The sequence below is a fragment of the Heterocephalus glaber genome, unplaced genomic scaffold (genome assembly GCF_053883595.1).
Source record: "Heterocephalus glaber isolate CG9 unplaced genomic scaffold, H.glaber_assembly_v1.0 deba00001524, whole genome shotgun sequence".
NCBI classification, from domain to species: domain Eukaryota; kingdom Metazoa; phylum Chordata; class Mammalia; order Rodentia; family Bathyergidae; genus Heterocephalus; species Heterocephalus glaber.
This window is the reverse complement of record NW_028258328.1, coordinates 2,731-15,900: the sequence shown is the minus strand read 5'-3', so window position 1 is coordinate 15,900 and position 13,170 is coordinate 2,731. Positions and strand designations below refer to the sequence as shown.

The 13,170-nt window shown below is 40.5% G+C and overlaps 1 long non-coding RNA gene across 2 annotated transcripts in view; it reads left to right on the top strand.

The window, feature by feature from the left end:
* LOC147824916 (uncharacterized) overlaps positions 1-11,231 on the top strand; it is a 187,405-nt gene extending 176,174 nt beyond the window's left edge. For both annotated transcript variants that reach the window (XR_015441615.1, XR_015441614.1), the window contains one exon: positions 8,723-11,231. This is a non-coding gene — a long non-coding RNA (uncharacterized LOC147824916). The remainder of the gene's footprint in view (positions 1-8,722) is intronic.
* The last annotated feature ends 1,939 nt before the right edge of the window (positions 11,232-13,170 follow it).

Below are 13,170 nucleotides of genomic sequence, written 5' to 3'. Positions count from 1 at the left end.
ATGTTGAGATGAGAAGTTTGATTTGGAGGCTGGAAGGGCATTTGGTTGGAGGATCAGTGGGGTTTTTTATTATTGTTTTTTTTTTTTTTCAATTTTGAAGTACTAGTGTCTACCAGGTATTTTATGCAGGTCTCTTGCTCTTTGCACTAAGGGTTAATTAATAATCCCTTTTCTAACTTGAATAGGAGTAGCATTTTTCCCCAAGCCATTGAGTTGATATGTAAATAATATTTTAAATTTGAACTGTAATAAATGCCAAGTGGGGGCTTTCAGATGGGGGCTGTTCCTGAGAGATGGTTTGGGTAATAAACAGTTTGTGTGTGCATGAAAGCATCCCAGGAGCAGTAGAGAAGCATCCTTGAGGGTACTGATGTGTTTGTGATTAACAAAAGACAGAATAAGATAGAAATAACCAGTGAAGGAAGATTAAGTTGGTTTTGATGATATCTTTGGACTGGGCTGCCAGCATTTTAGGATAAGAGAAAGAACACTGCCCTTTTGCCCAATTTTAGTTCTAGGCTATACAACAAATTTTACTAAGGTTCTAAACTGAGGGATTCAATTGTTCTCATTAACTTCAATTGTCATGTATATTTTTGACCTTTGATGTCCACTTAGAAGGAAAGTAGAGAACAGATCATTTTTACCTTCTCTGAAAAAGAAATTCAAATTTCATAAGCAAGCATGTTCTTTAAAGTCCCCTCAGCTGTTTGGTAGGCCCTTCGGATAATTTCCAGACAGACCTCTCACCTTCAGTTACTTCAGTGCCTTGGCTCTTGCTGAAGAGCCTGAGACCCTTCCTGCAGGGTCTGTCCAAGCGCTTATATCTGGTGAAAACCTTGGCAGCAACCCAGTTGTTCCCTAACTTGTGTTTTTACTGTAGAAACTTTGCATTCAAGCATTTGGTTCAAGGCACAATGTTGCTGCTGAAGCTCGACATTATGGCTCCTGCTTATGAAGAACAGTCATATATGTGGGTGTTTGAGGGCTTCAAGTTTAATGTAAGAATGCTTATTCCTTCCTTTGAAATTTTATTTATGTTATATTTAGGTAAGTTTCCTGCTCCTAATCAGCTACTAATGAGTCATCGTTGGTAAATCTCACAGATTAAGAGCTTTCTGGTAGGAGGGCCATGAGCTGGTTTTCTTCATCTGCCAATTGTTTGGAAGAGGACATCAATATAATGTACTGGACCCAGTTGCATTATTAAGACCTACACTAGAAACCCTCTTTCTTCTATTGGGTTGATGTTGTCTACTTGGAATCTTTCTTATTTTTGTATTCTGTTACTTCTACTTCATATAGATGAATTATACCACTTTGTAGTGTTACCAGATATAATCTACAAAAATAAGTGACAGACTGCCTGGGAGCCTGACCATGACAGCATGAATTGAGAAGCAGCAAACAGCATGTCCTGGGGTGATCAGTGCATCAGCATTTACATAAACAGGGACAGTGAATGCTGGCCCTTGTCAGTCACGGGCTTTGGGCTCATGGCACTGGGAGTAGCTGACTGTCTATTGATGCTGAAGGCTGATAGCTGTGTAAACACTTTCACAAAACTCACTTGTGTCTCCCAAACCAAAGCCAAATGGAGGTAGCTTGTTGAGGGGCTATGGTGTAAAATTTCTTCATAGAAAATGGATAGAATGTGGTGCTACTTCATGTAAAAGTGTACATGGGAGAGACTAGCAATCTGTAAACTAAATGCTGAAGGAAACATTTGCCACAACAATAGTTGGCAATGACATTCAGCTTTTAAAGGCATCAGCTAATAAATGAGCAGGGCATGAAACATCTAGTTCACTTCTATTTTTCTTTATTATGCTGTGTAATAAGTGCCCAGGGAGTGGTGATAGATAATTCTCTTCTCTGTTGTTCTATCAGAGGTTCTTAAAACACGGTGCTAACAAACTGGCCAAACGTCCACTGATAGAATTGCGCTGCTTAAAATGAGAATTAGTCATTGCAGCAATAATTATGCATTTGTGAGCAAACCTCTTATCAGCTTATCTCATGCCTGATTTCTCTCCAACAAAATTATGTTAGACATGGAACTTAGTGGCATGGATGATGTTTGTTTTGATCATACAAAGGAGCTTTGTACATGAATTATAAATCTTCACTTGAATTTGTTTTGGTAAAATGTTTTCTGAAGTATTATTCTATTTCCCTATTCCCCCAGTGATCTTGACATTTTTTACAATTATTCTCTCATGTCTTGTTAGGCTAAAAGGGTGTCTATTTTCGCAAGTGAAAATATATGGATTGCTTACAAGATGAAGAAAAATATAAAAGATGGTTTTCAGGTTCTAGCATGTATTCTTTAATTGCTCTCAGTAAATACAAATGATTAGCATTTGGAAAGCTCCTAAGTCCCTGCTTGCTCTATGTAAAGGAATCATTTCCCATTACTGAGTGATATCTGTATGGACATTGATGGCCATTTTTCAGATCTCAGACACAATACAACAACAACATATGTATAAAGCTAGACACAGACTAGATTGCAATTGCAAGCAGTAAGAGAATTTTGGTATAGATGATATAACAGAAATGAAACTAGACAAAGCATGAGAGAGGCCACTTAAATAAAATGTTTAGGCTGCCCTTTAGAAATAGTCTCCTCACATTTCTAACCTGGAGAGGTTTTCACTGAAGTCAGTCCCTTCCTGTGACTCCACTTCCCAAGGGAGGAGCCTTCAGATGTGAAAAGTAGTGGCCTGGCTCTTACAAAGGAGAAAGTAGACTCACAAATGGCATCAAATTTGTATATTAGCAAGATCACTGCCAAGACAGTATCTTGGGTTTTATTCTGTAGCTTTAGGTGTATTCTTGATTTAGAGTTAGTAATTAGTCATTTTGATCAGGCACAGATTTTGGGTATCAACTGTCATCAAAACAATTTATGCAGTCACAAATCATTTCAATACTGATGAAATATTTGATAAATGCCTACTATATATAAGTCAAAGAAAGTAATTACTTGAGAGAGCTTTTTGTATATAGAAAATGGTAGATTTAGGGCTCCTGTTTCCCTGATGTTTTGAAACAAGCCAGGACTACCTGGGGACTCTATTTGTACAGATCACATAAATTTTTTTTTTTTTTGATACTGAGGATCGAACTCAGGACTTTGCACTTGGGAGGCAGGCGTGGTGCCCCTGAGCTAAATCCCCAGCCCAAGATCACAGAATTTTATTTAGGGACAGATATTTCTCTAAGTACATACAGCGTCAACATAGCTGAAAGGTGATAATTACAATAAAAATAGTACTGTAAATTGTCTTTTAAAGAGACACAACCACTATAAGGGCTTCTCTCATTCACCATTTATTTCCTACCTTATTGAAGAGTGGGCATTTTAACAAATATCTATGGTGTGAGAGGCCTGAACTAGGCTCTAGGAATATGAAGGTGAGCAGAAAAGAGCCACTGCCGTGGGGCTTTTCAGGCAATAATGGAGCCAGGTGTTTGATAGCCATGTGATAACATGTGCCAGGTGCAGCAGTACAGATTGTGTGTAGTGATGCAACAGTTACTGAAGGAAATGCCTGACTGCCTAGGATTTTGCGGTTCCTTCCCATTCTGTGGTTCTTTTTGAGGAGGATGAGTAGAAATTTGATAAATCATGGAGGATAAATCACAGTACAGGTGGGGAACAGAATGGTGGTTGGTAAATATTTGCTGAGTTGAGTTATGGCAAATTAAATTGGTACAAATGAACACTGTCTATGAGATGGGCTGGGGGAGGCGTCACATGCAGCATGGTCTGCAATGTGCCCCTGCACACAGCTATCTCCACTGGGCTCTGAGACATGCATGATGTGTCCAGGTGGGAGCTGCCACAAATGGGCCAATGGAATCAACATCCCAAATTCTTAAGATATAAAATGGTAGTGATTTGACAGAGGCCCAGACAGTTGAAACTGGTCCTCTCCCAGGCCATGTGCACACTGAGGAGAGAGGAGCATGCGTGCAGGGGAAGGGGGAACACTGGAGAATCCCCTCAGCAATCTGAGAAGAAGCTGAGAGTAGAGACAGTATGAATATTGGCTTCCACTTGCTGTTAGACCTGCACCTCTACAGATGTTTGCAGCCTGTGTGGGTGGGCTGTGTCAGAATCATCCCTGGGGTTCCATTCTGAGTTGAAGTGGAGAGATCTGAAGGTCTGCCACGGAAGGGGGAGCGCAGTGAACTCCAGGTTAGGAGCCCTGTCGTGAGAGTCCACAACGTTGTAGGTGTGTGCATGCTCTGAGGGCACAGGCACTGGAGAGCTGAGTGGGGGCCAGAGAAAAGCCGTCCCCACTGCAGGAAGTCCTGTGCACTCTATGTATGCGGGGCTGGATGGGAGGGGTGGGTGCTTGCTTCCTGCCAGCTGGGAATGAGGGGTGCCTTGTGAAACTTAGAACACATGGGGTCGTGGTCAGGAAGGAAACATCAGGGGAGAACTTTAAAGCCAAATGCAAGCAAATTCTCCACCTGAATTGGCCAAGAGGCATCCTGACTGGACTCAGTTAGGCAGTCTGGGGGCTTAGCATGAGGAAATGAAATCAAGATATGTAAAAATAAAGAATAGTTTTTCCCCTCTGACTTGGTGGCTGTGAGGTTCATTTCCATTCCAACTGCAACTAAGCTGATGCAGTCACTTAGAATTTTGTGCAGTATTGAAATGATGATCGAATTATTTCTTCTAGTATCTTCTCAAGAATTAATACGAGATTGGAACTAGGCCACTGGTTTAGACTGTAGATTCTCAACGTGTCCTTTTCCTTAAGGAATTCTGTAATCGTCTAATGTTTTCCTAAAATTGGCTAGTATTGCTGCATTGAAATGTGCCGATTGTGAAAGTAGCAGCATTTAGTGTCATTAAACCTTGAGGATTTGAAAGGTCCAGGTTTCCCATGACATCACAGCACTATCCTGACACTCCACTCAGGCTGAGCCTGAGGTCAGTGCTGTACAATTACAGGGTGAGACGGATCCATGCTATGGGAATTATGTGGATTGTTTTATAACAAGGCCCCCTGATCTTTCTTTTTCAGTTTCATTTTTTATTACAATCCAAGCCTATTCTGGCCAATCGTTCTCACTTACGTTTTTTCGGTAAAAATCAATTGTGACAACTCTTGAAGTAGGGCTCCATATGTCCTTTATCCTTCTCTTTCCTATGCCAGGCACCCAGTTGCCTGATGGGTGGTGAAGAGCCTCCTGCTTCATTGGCAAGGAGCAGTTTGCTTCTGTGGTATAGACACTGCCATGCTACATTAATCACTTTTTTGGTCTCTGCTAATTGTATTGCCTTTCTGTTCTTAGTCTTCCTGGCCTTGGAGATACCATTCCATGAAAACAAAGCAAATCTTTTATGATGTAGCCTCGTTTCCACTGTTGGTCCCATTTCTATTTGGCCACTAGGTCTCCAAGTACAACCTCTTCTTATCATTCCCTTATGCTGGTCTTGTTGTGGAGCTGCACGATGGTCTTTCACAAGTTCTCTCTCTCTCTCTCCCTTTCTCTCTGTGTGTCTGGTCACCTTTACCTGCTTTTCTTCATATGTTTGAATTGTCTTGCTGACTGTCTCCGGCAGTGTGTGCAACAGTGAGCAATGTGAGCCTCTGAGTGAACTCGTTTCAAAGAGATGGGTAGTTTTTAGAAACTCTTAGTTATTTTTTTCCTAAGAAGAATTTAGGAATTCAAAGCATCTGTATCACTTAGAACAATTAATGGCATTAAACCTGGGGTAGCCAATGGGAATAGTGTGTGTGTGTGTGTTTCTTCTCATTTGTAGATTCAAAATTCTTTGCAAATCTTAATAAAATACAATATTTAAATAGACTCTATCATTAGTCAAGTACTATTCTTTCTAACAATCTTTATTATAATTTGATACACAAAATTTCATTCTAATTTGTCAAGGCCGCATAAACTGTTTGGGGGACAGTTATATTGAGGAATCACTGAGGTCTATATAGACCTATATAAAGGCCTACATAGTATAACCTTTGTTATTGAATAAATAGTTTATGTACAGGACTTAGTGGACACTTAAACAGGTTTAAATTAAATAAGAAATGCTACTTTGAAACTTTCAATTACTCTATGTCCTATCATCTATGATAGGTAAATTTCTTAAGGAACCAAAGTGAAAGCTAAATTTGCACATTGATTTTTGTCTTTTGTCTGTAGTTTAAGGCTAATTTAAAAGGATGGTGAGGAAATTCTACTTTCAACTGGCTGTAGTTCAATAAGAATATAATAAAACTCTGTTATAGTAGACTCGTTCACAGAGAAATTTTGGCAAAGCTAAATCTAATTCCTTTCAATGTACTCCAATACAGCCAAAATACTGTTCTTGTGAGTAACACACCCATTAGAATGACAAGCTTCCTACAGTACAGAGATTTTTCTTTATTTTCTTTACAATCAAATCAGCATTTTATTGCTTTGAATTAAGAATGCAAAAGGAAAATATTTTTATAGTAAAATCAATAAAGGACATACAGTTTCATTATGGCTATTTTTTATTATAAGCCTATATTTTCCTAATTTAAGAGACATATTTGATCATTTTAGACATGAGATTACTTCATTTAATTTTTCTTGTAAGGAAAAATTTGAAACTCTTGGGAAACCCTGCTGATTTAAAGACCCTAATGAAGAGAGTGACCAGTAATATGTCTCTTTGGTCACAAATCAAGGGTAAGAAGTTTTAAAAGTCCCCCCCCTTTTTCTGTCCCTTCTTTTCTTCCCTCTCTTTTTCCCTTCCTTCTTTTCTTCTTCTTCTCTTTTCTTTTCTTCCTCTCTCTCTCTCTTTCTTTCTTTCTTTCTCCCCCATCCCTTCTGACCTCATCAGTCTTTAAATCTCCTGTGAGGCAAGGTTCTTAGAATCAGGATCATCAAACACTCTCCATATTATTCTGTTTATCTTCTTAAAACCCTGGGTTTGTTCAAATCCCATCCCACAAGCTGTCATGTTTCTTTTAAATTCTCATCTTCAAAAAAAATTCCTTGGTCAATAGTAGTGAAGCCCTGGTCTCATCTGGAAAGCAGAGTCAATGCCCTTGAGCCTGGCCTTTGGTGCCTCCAACCTGACTTGTGGACCACAGTAAGTCTAGGTCTGGCCCGGTTTGCTTGTTCAGATGGATGTTCTCCTAGGGCCAGCGTGTCCTACTATCATTGTCCCCCATACATAGCTGGGGAATGTCTGCCTTTCCACCCTCTCAGATCAGGCTTTCCTGATCTCAGATTACCTCCATACTCATTCATTCATTCTTCATACTTGTTCAACAAACACTTGCTGGAAATGCAGTATGGGCCAGCCACATGGTTTCCTGGCTGCGTCTTGAACACTATTTATCCTATCCATTCTTTAAGACCTGCTTCTTCCATGAAGCTTCCTTACCTGTGAAGGATCAGCAGAACCTTCCCTCTCTGGTCTCACAGCACTCTGTTTTCCACTCTAGTGCTAAGCATAGTGTTTTGAACTTGAGTCAAAACCCTCAGACAAGACTGACCTCTGTCAAAGCCTCTGTGCCCTTCAGCAAGTAAATTTACATTTATCAATTTCAGTTTCCTTGTCTATAAAATAGAGAACTATTTACATCATAGGGTCACTTGTGAAATTTAAATGAGATAATATAAACCAGAACTCTATATTTACATAAGGAATTACTGTTTTATGTCTATGTCAATATTTGAATAATGCACTTTCGTTATTTTGTTAATACTTTGAAATTCTTCTTTCTGATGAAATTTGTTAAACATAGAAGAGCTCTATGATATCTAAAAGTAGACATCATATTAAATATACTCTCTTTCTGGGTAGATGACTTTTTCTGGGTAGACTGCTCCAGGGGCAGCAAAGAAACTTGTGGTGATATTGTTACTATGGAGGAAGACAGTGATCTCACTGATAATCTTGTCTGGACTCATTTTGCGGGCAGAAGAGCATTCTGAAGACCATCCTTACACTGTGTTTTCATGGAGAACTAAAGCAGAAAAACTATGGATTCAAGCAAAGACTTAAAAGTGCTAGAAATTCTCCAGGAACTTTCATTCATCAACTAATTTTATGATTGGCCATTTTTAGAAATGAGCAAGAGCAATTACTTAACTGACTGGTGGCCACAGGGCCCTCTGAGGACAGAGCAGTAGCAGCTTCTGTGACCAGCAGTGGGAGGAACAGAGCCTCTGGGAGCCTGTCACTTTCCAGTGGAACTCTGAGAGGAATTAAGTAGGTTAAGCCCTAAGAATATTCCTAGGTAGCCTGTCTGAGTTGAAATCTGACCAAGAACCCTTAAACCTTCCCTTAGGGCAAGGTATAAGGATGAGAAATGATTAGGCTTTGTTTTGGATCTCATCTGAAATGGGGGACTGTCCCCAACAAAGGTGCTCTGAATAGCAATCCCAGCATGGGGCACCTCCTGAACCAGCAACCTTATCTGCACAATACCTCAAGGAAACCTGTTCCATGCTAACCAGGTGGAACTCAGGTGGTTATGGGATGCCAGGACTCTATTAAGTGAGTTAAAAACATGTTTATCATAACTGTGTGGTTAATAATAGGAAAAAACAAATATCAAATTGTAATTTACTGTATTAATAATGAAGCTCCTCTGTCTAGTTTGTAAAACAACAATAATATGTCTATAAAAGCTGGAGATACATGCCTATTTTTTGCACCTCCAGCAAATAATCTCCAATTCTCTCTCCCACACAGGAGGATCCATTTCCAGGGGCAAGTCCTGGTGGTGGAGTGTTCTCGGAGGGGAGGAGAGGAGAGGACAGCTGGCATGAAACTCAGAGACTGGGAACAAGGTCACAGTGTTCATCTCTGGAGACACACAGAAGAATGGAGAATTGGCTCTTTCATCTGCAGCCTCTGCTCTGCTTTTTGCTGCCCCTGAGCCTCTGCTGTCCCCAAGTGGCCATCTGGACCTCGCAGTAGGTAGCAGTGAGATGTTAGTGTGGAGGTAAAAGTTCTCTGAGGCTTCCTGTTTACAAGGCTGCAGCACGGATTCTTTTTACTTTCATTTATGGAACAGCCCCAGTGTGGTGGTAAAATGAACAGGTGAGCAGCTGTCAGCGACATTAAGTTCAAAGCCTCCCCCAGCATGGTGGCAGCAGGTCCCGGGCTGCAATTCTCTGAGCCCAGCGCCTCTCAGCTCATTCTCTTCCTCTTGGTGGGCCAGACGACTTAGTGCCGCTTTAATTTTGCAGCTTTGATTTAACTTGTAGTTAGAGATACAGATTTTTGTGTTCAACATATGAGTTCACACCTCGGCTCTGTTATTTGCAATCTGGGTAACCTTGGGTAAATATCTAAGTGTTTAGAGGCTCAATTTTCAAATATATAAAATGAAAATTAAAATAACAGTCAGGAATATACCCATAGCATTTCACACGTGTTCATCCCGTAGAGGCTGAAACTGTTGATAATTTTGGGGAAAAAGTAAAAACCTGATTTTTTGCACATTTCCACCCTAAAGATATGGTGCTTTTTGGCCTCTGCATGCCTCTAAAGTTGTTGACAAACTAAGGTGTGGTGTCTTATGTCTGTAATCCCAGCACTCCAGAGGCAAATGCCAAGAGGATCGCTGTGAGTTTGAGGTTTGAGGCCAGCCTGGGATACATAGTGAGTTCAAGGCCAGCCTGTACTACAAAGCAAGATCCTATTTCAACAACAACAACAACAACAACAACAAGACAAAAAAAACCTCAAGCAAACAAACAAACAAAAAAACAAGCTGAAGTTGCCGACAAGAGTAAAAAAAATGAGTTTTCATGACCATATTAAAAAAAAAATCTCTCTTACAAACTTAATGAAACTTTTAAGCAATATTTCCTATTTAGTCTAATATATGATAATCTACATAACAATGAATATAAATTCATTATACAGTGTGGTGAATAAAAGTTATTTTGGCTAGTACCAGTTAGGAGAAAAATCTTTTGAAGGCTTCATGATATTTGAAGAAATATACTAGGTGTGACCAAAACATATGGTGAATGTTTAAATTAAAAAATTTTTACAGAAAAATGAACATTGCCATAAATCATCCTCAAAATATTCTCCTTGCTTCACACTTATCCCATCATTCTTGCCACTTTCTGAAGCAGTTCGGAAGCAGTCCTCTTTTGTGTCTTTTCATGGCTACGTAGATGTCCTACATTGACTGAAAACCTTTATGGTAATTTCTATCAAATAAAGTTTTAGGTATATCCTCATCCACCTTACTTACCAGATCTGGCTCTTTGTGACTTCAACTTCCTCAAAGTCAAAATGACCATGAGAAATAAATGTTTTGAATCAACTCAGGACATCAAGGTAGCCATGACAGCACAACTAAAGACATGAAAGAGGACTGTAGAACTGCTTCAAAATGTGTTTAAAGCAAGGGAGAGTATTTTGAGGGGGATTCATGGCAATTTCTTATTGACTATAGTAATTTTAAAAAATTTAAACATTCACAGTAGGTTTTGATCATACTTCATACTTATGAATAAACTTAATCACAGAGTTCTCTAAGTGGAGAGAACTATTTATCTTCATGGTTTTTCATTTTGCAGAGAGTATCAGTCAAGTGTTTCAGCCTCTATAGCTCTCCTCTGAGGAAGCCAATGTGTCCAAGAAGTGGGCAGCAGAAACCTAATCTTGAGCAGAGGACTTAATCTCTGTCTTTGGTACCGGGGATCGAACTCCGGTCCCTGAGTTTGTGCAGCAAGTGACGAAACCACTGAGCTAAATCCCTGGCCCGACTTAATCTCTTAAACAGAGACGTAGGTCAGATGAAAGAACAGGGGAAGCAGAAGGGGAAACAGAACAAAGACAAAATTATGTCACCATGGAAAAGATTACAATAAAGCTGAGAACGAGATAATAAAAGTGACTTCAAAGTCAAGGCCAATGTCACCTTTTAGAAGACTTGAAGTGAGTATCCCCCCTGGCTGAATAAGCAGTATCAGCTCTTCAGATGTGGGTCCAATGCTCAAGAAAATTTCAAGAGAAACTGGATGGGAGGGTTAGAGTCCAGCCTCTGGTTTGTCTTTGTGCCTTACTTATCTAGCTTTCAGGAATGTCACTTGTAAGTGGATGGGGCAGACCTACCTCATATTTTATGGCTGACACTCTGGATTACCATGATCATATGAGAACTATCAGATGTGGCCCCTGCTCTCATAGTGGTCACACTGTGGTTGGGAGATAGCCATAAACACAGACCATGCAAGAACAGCTGGTGATAGAGAAGAATTTTTGTAAAAAAAAAAAGAAAGAAAAAAGAAAGAAAAGAAAAAAAAAGCTAAATAAGTGGGTTGAACCCAGGTGGCTTTGAGGATCCTGTGCCTCAACTTCTGAGGAATGGCTTTGCAGGGGTCAGTGATAATAGGAGTAAAGACAGAATCATCACTGCCTCTTTCCTTTTCATCTCAGTTTACTGGGGCAGGACGTGTGGATGCACTGAGCCTCCAATGTGAAGCACATGAGTGAAAAATAATAGGATTTCAACGCACTCTAAGCTATAAAGATTTTTCATAAAATCATTCCATTCCTGAAAAAGAAACATACCATTTAAAACTTAAGCTTTTTTTGTAAAGTCCCAAGTGGTAAATCTCCATGATTTATTTCATCAACTTGAAAATTCATCTGGTAACAAATGAATAGTAAAAACTTTAATTCTAGAAGAACAGAGGAAAATTGGCCTTTTCAAAGAAAGAGCTCTATCAACCCAAATAAGAATTGTCACATGTAATTTTATCACAATTCCCTTGTATTACATGAGTGCCTTATTTTTGAATGGCAATTTAGATACATCAGAGAGATTGAATTCCATGGGACTATCAGTGATTATACAATGTGGAAAATTGTGGGCCTGGCTCTTCCTTTTGTCCACGGCTTGTGTCTGTGAGTTGCTGAGGGGAAAAGATCTAGAAGTTGGGTCTTGGTCATCCTGGGATGCAGCACAGAAAGACAGCTTGTCCTGGTAATGTATACACTTTTATTAATATTTTCCACAGGAAAGATTGCTGTTGGCTGCATAGAGCCGAAAACCCAATGTAATACCAGCTCAAGCAAGATATTTACTTTTTTTTCTGTCAAAAACCCAAGACAAAACAAAGCAACAAAAACAAGGCTGGAAGGAAGTAATCTGTATACTAGAAATCCAAAGGCTCCATGAAGCTGTAGAACTGAACTTTAACTTTATAACATAATTTCCTGCATGTATCTTCTATCTCAGCATTAATTCACAGCCAATGGTGGCTGCTGGATCTTGGCCTTCTTATTTGAGCTCTGGACTAAATCAGAAGGACAAAAGATCCTTCCCAGTTGAAGTTCACACAGTAACCCCCCTTCAACTGGCCATATCTCACTGGGCTCACCCACACTAAGCTATGAGGGTGGCTGGAAACCCAGTCTTAGTGCTGTGGGTGGTGCCCTGAACCACACAGGGCTGTGGTCTCTAGCAACTCAGGGCGGAATGGGTACTTCTTGTGCCTACTCAGGGTGGCTTTAAAAGGGTGAGGGCCTGATGTTGGGTGAGAGAACCCTTCCTCACAAGCCCACTATCCTTACTAGCCTCTGGCCCAGCCTCTGCCCTCTCTCAGGCTGTCTGTCCCTTCTCTGGAACATGGAAATAGAAATGCTTCTGCTCTGTGGTGCAGCCTCAGCCAGTGACCATGATGAGCCTATCCTAAGTGTCAGTCTGAGCAGGGTGGAGATTTGCGACTTTTGGGAGACAAGTGGTCAAGTGGCAGAGAGAACACTGAGCTCCACCTTTCAGCACTGCGGGAGTGAGTAAACCCCACGTAGATGCCTATAATGCTGGGAACTGCCAGAGCAAGCCTGGGGGGCGGGGACCGGGGCTTCTCCCTGCTGGAAGAACATGTTTGAATCTCACTAGCAACAGAAATTGCTCTTCTAATTTCTTCCCCAACTCTCCTTCATGTTCTCCTTCTCGTACCAGTTTCTCAAAAGTGCAGTTTTCTGGACCCATGACTCTCCTTGCCCATTCCTCACCCCTGTCAGCTGGCTTCTGCTCACTGCTTCTTGGAACTTCTCTCCTGAAGGCACAGGCCTCCTAGGCCATCACAGTCCAGGTCTACACCAAGCTGGCCCACCATCTTCTTTCCTTGGTACATCCTTCACTTGTGTCCAGACACTGGTTCTGA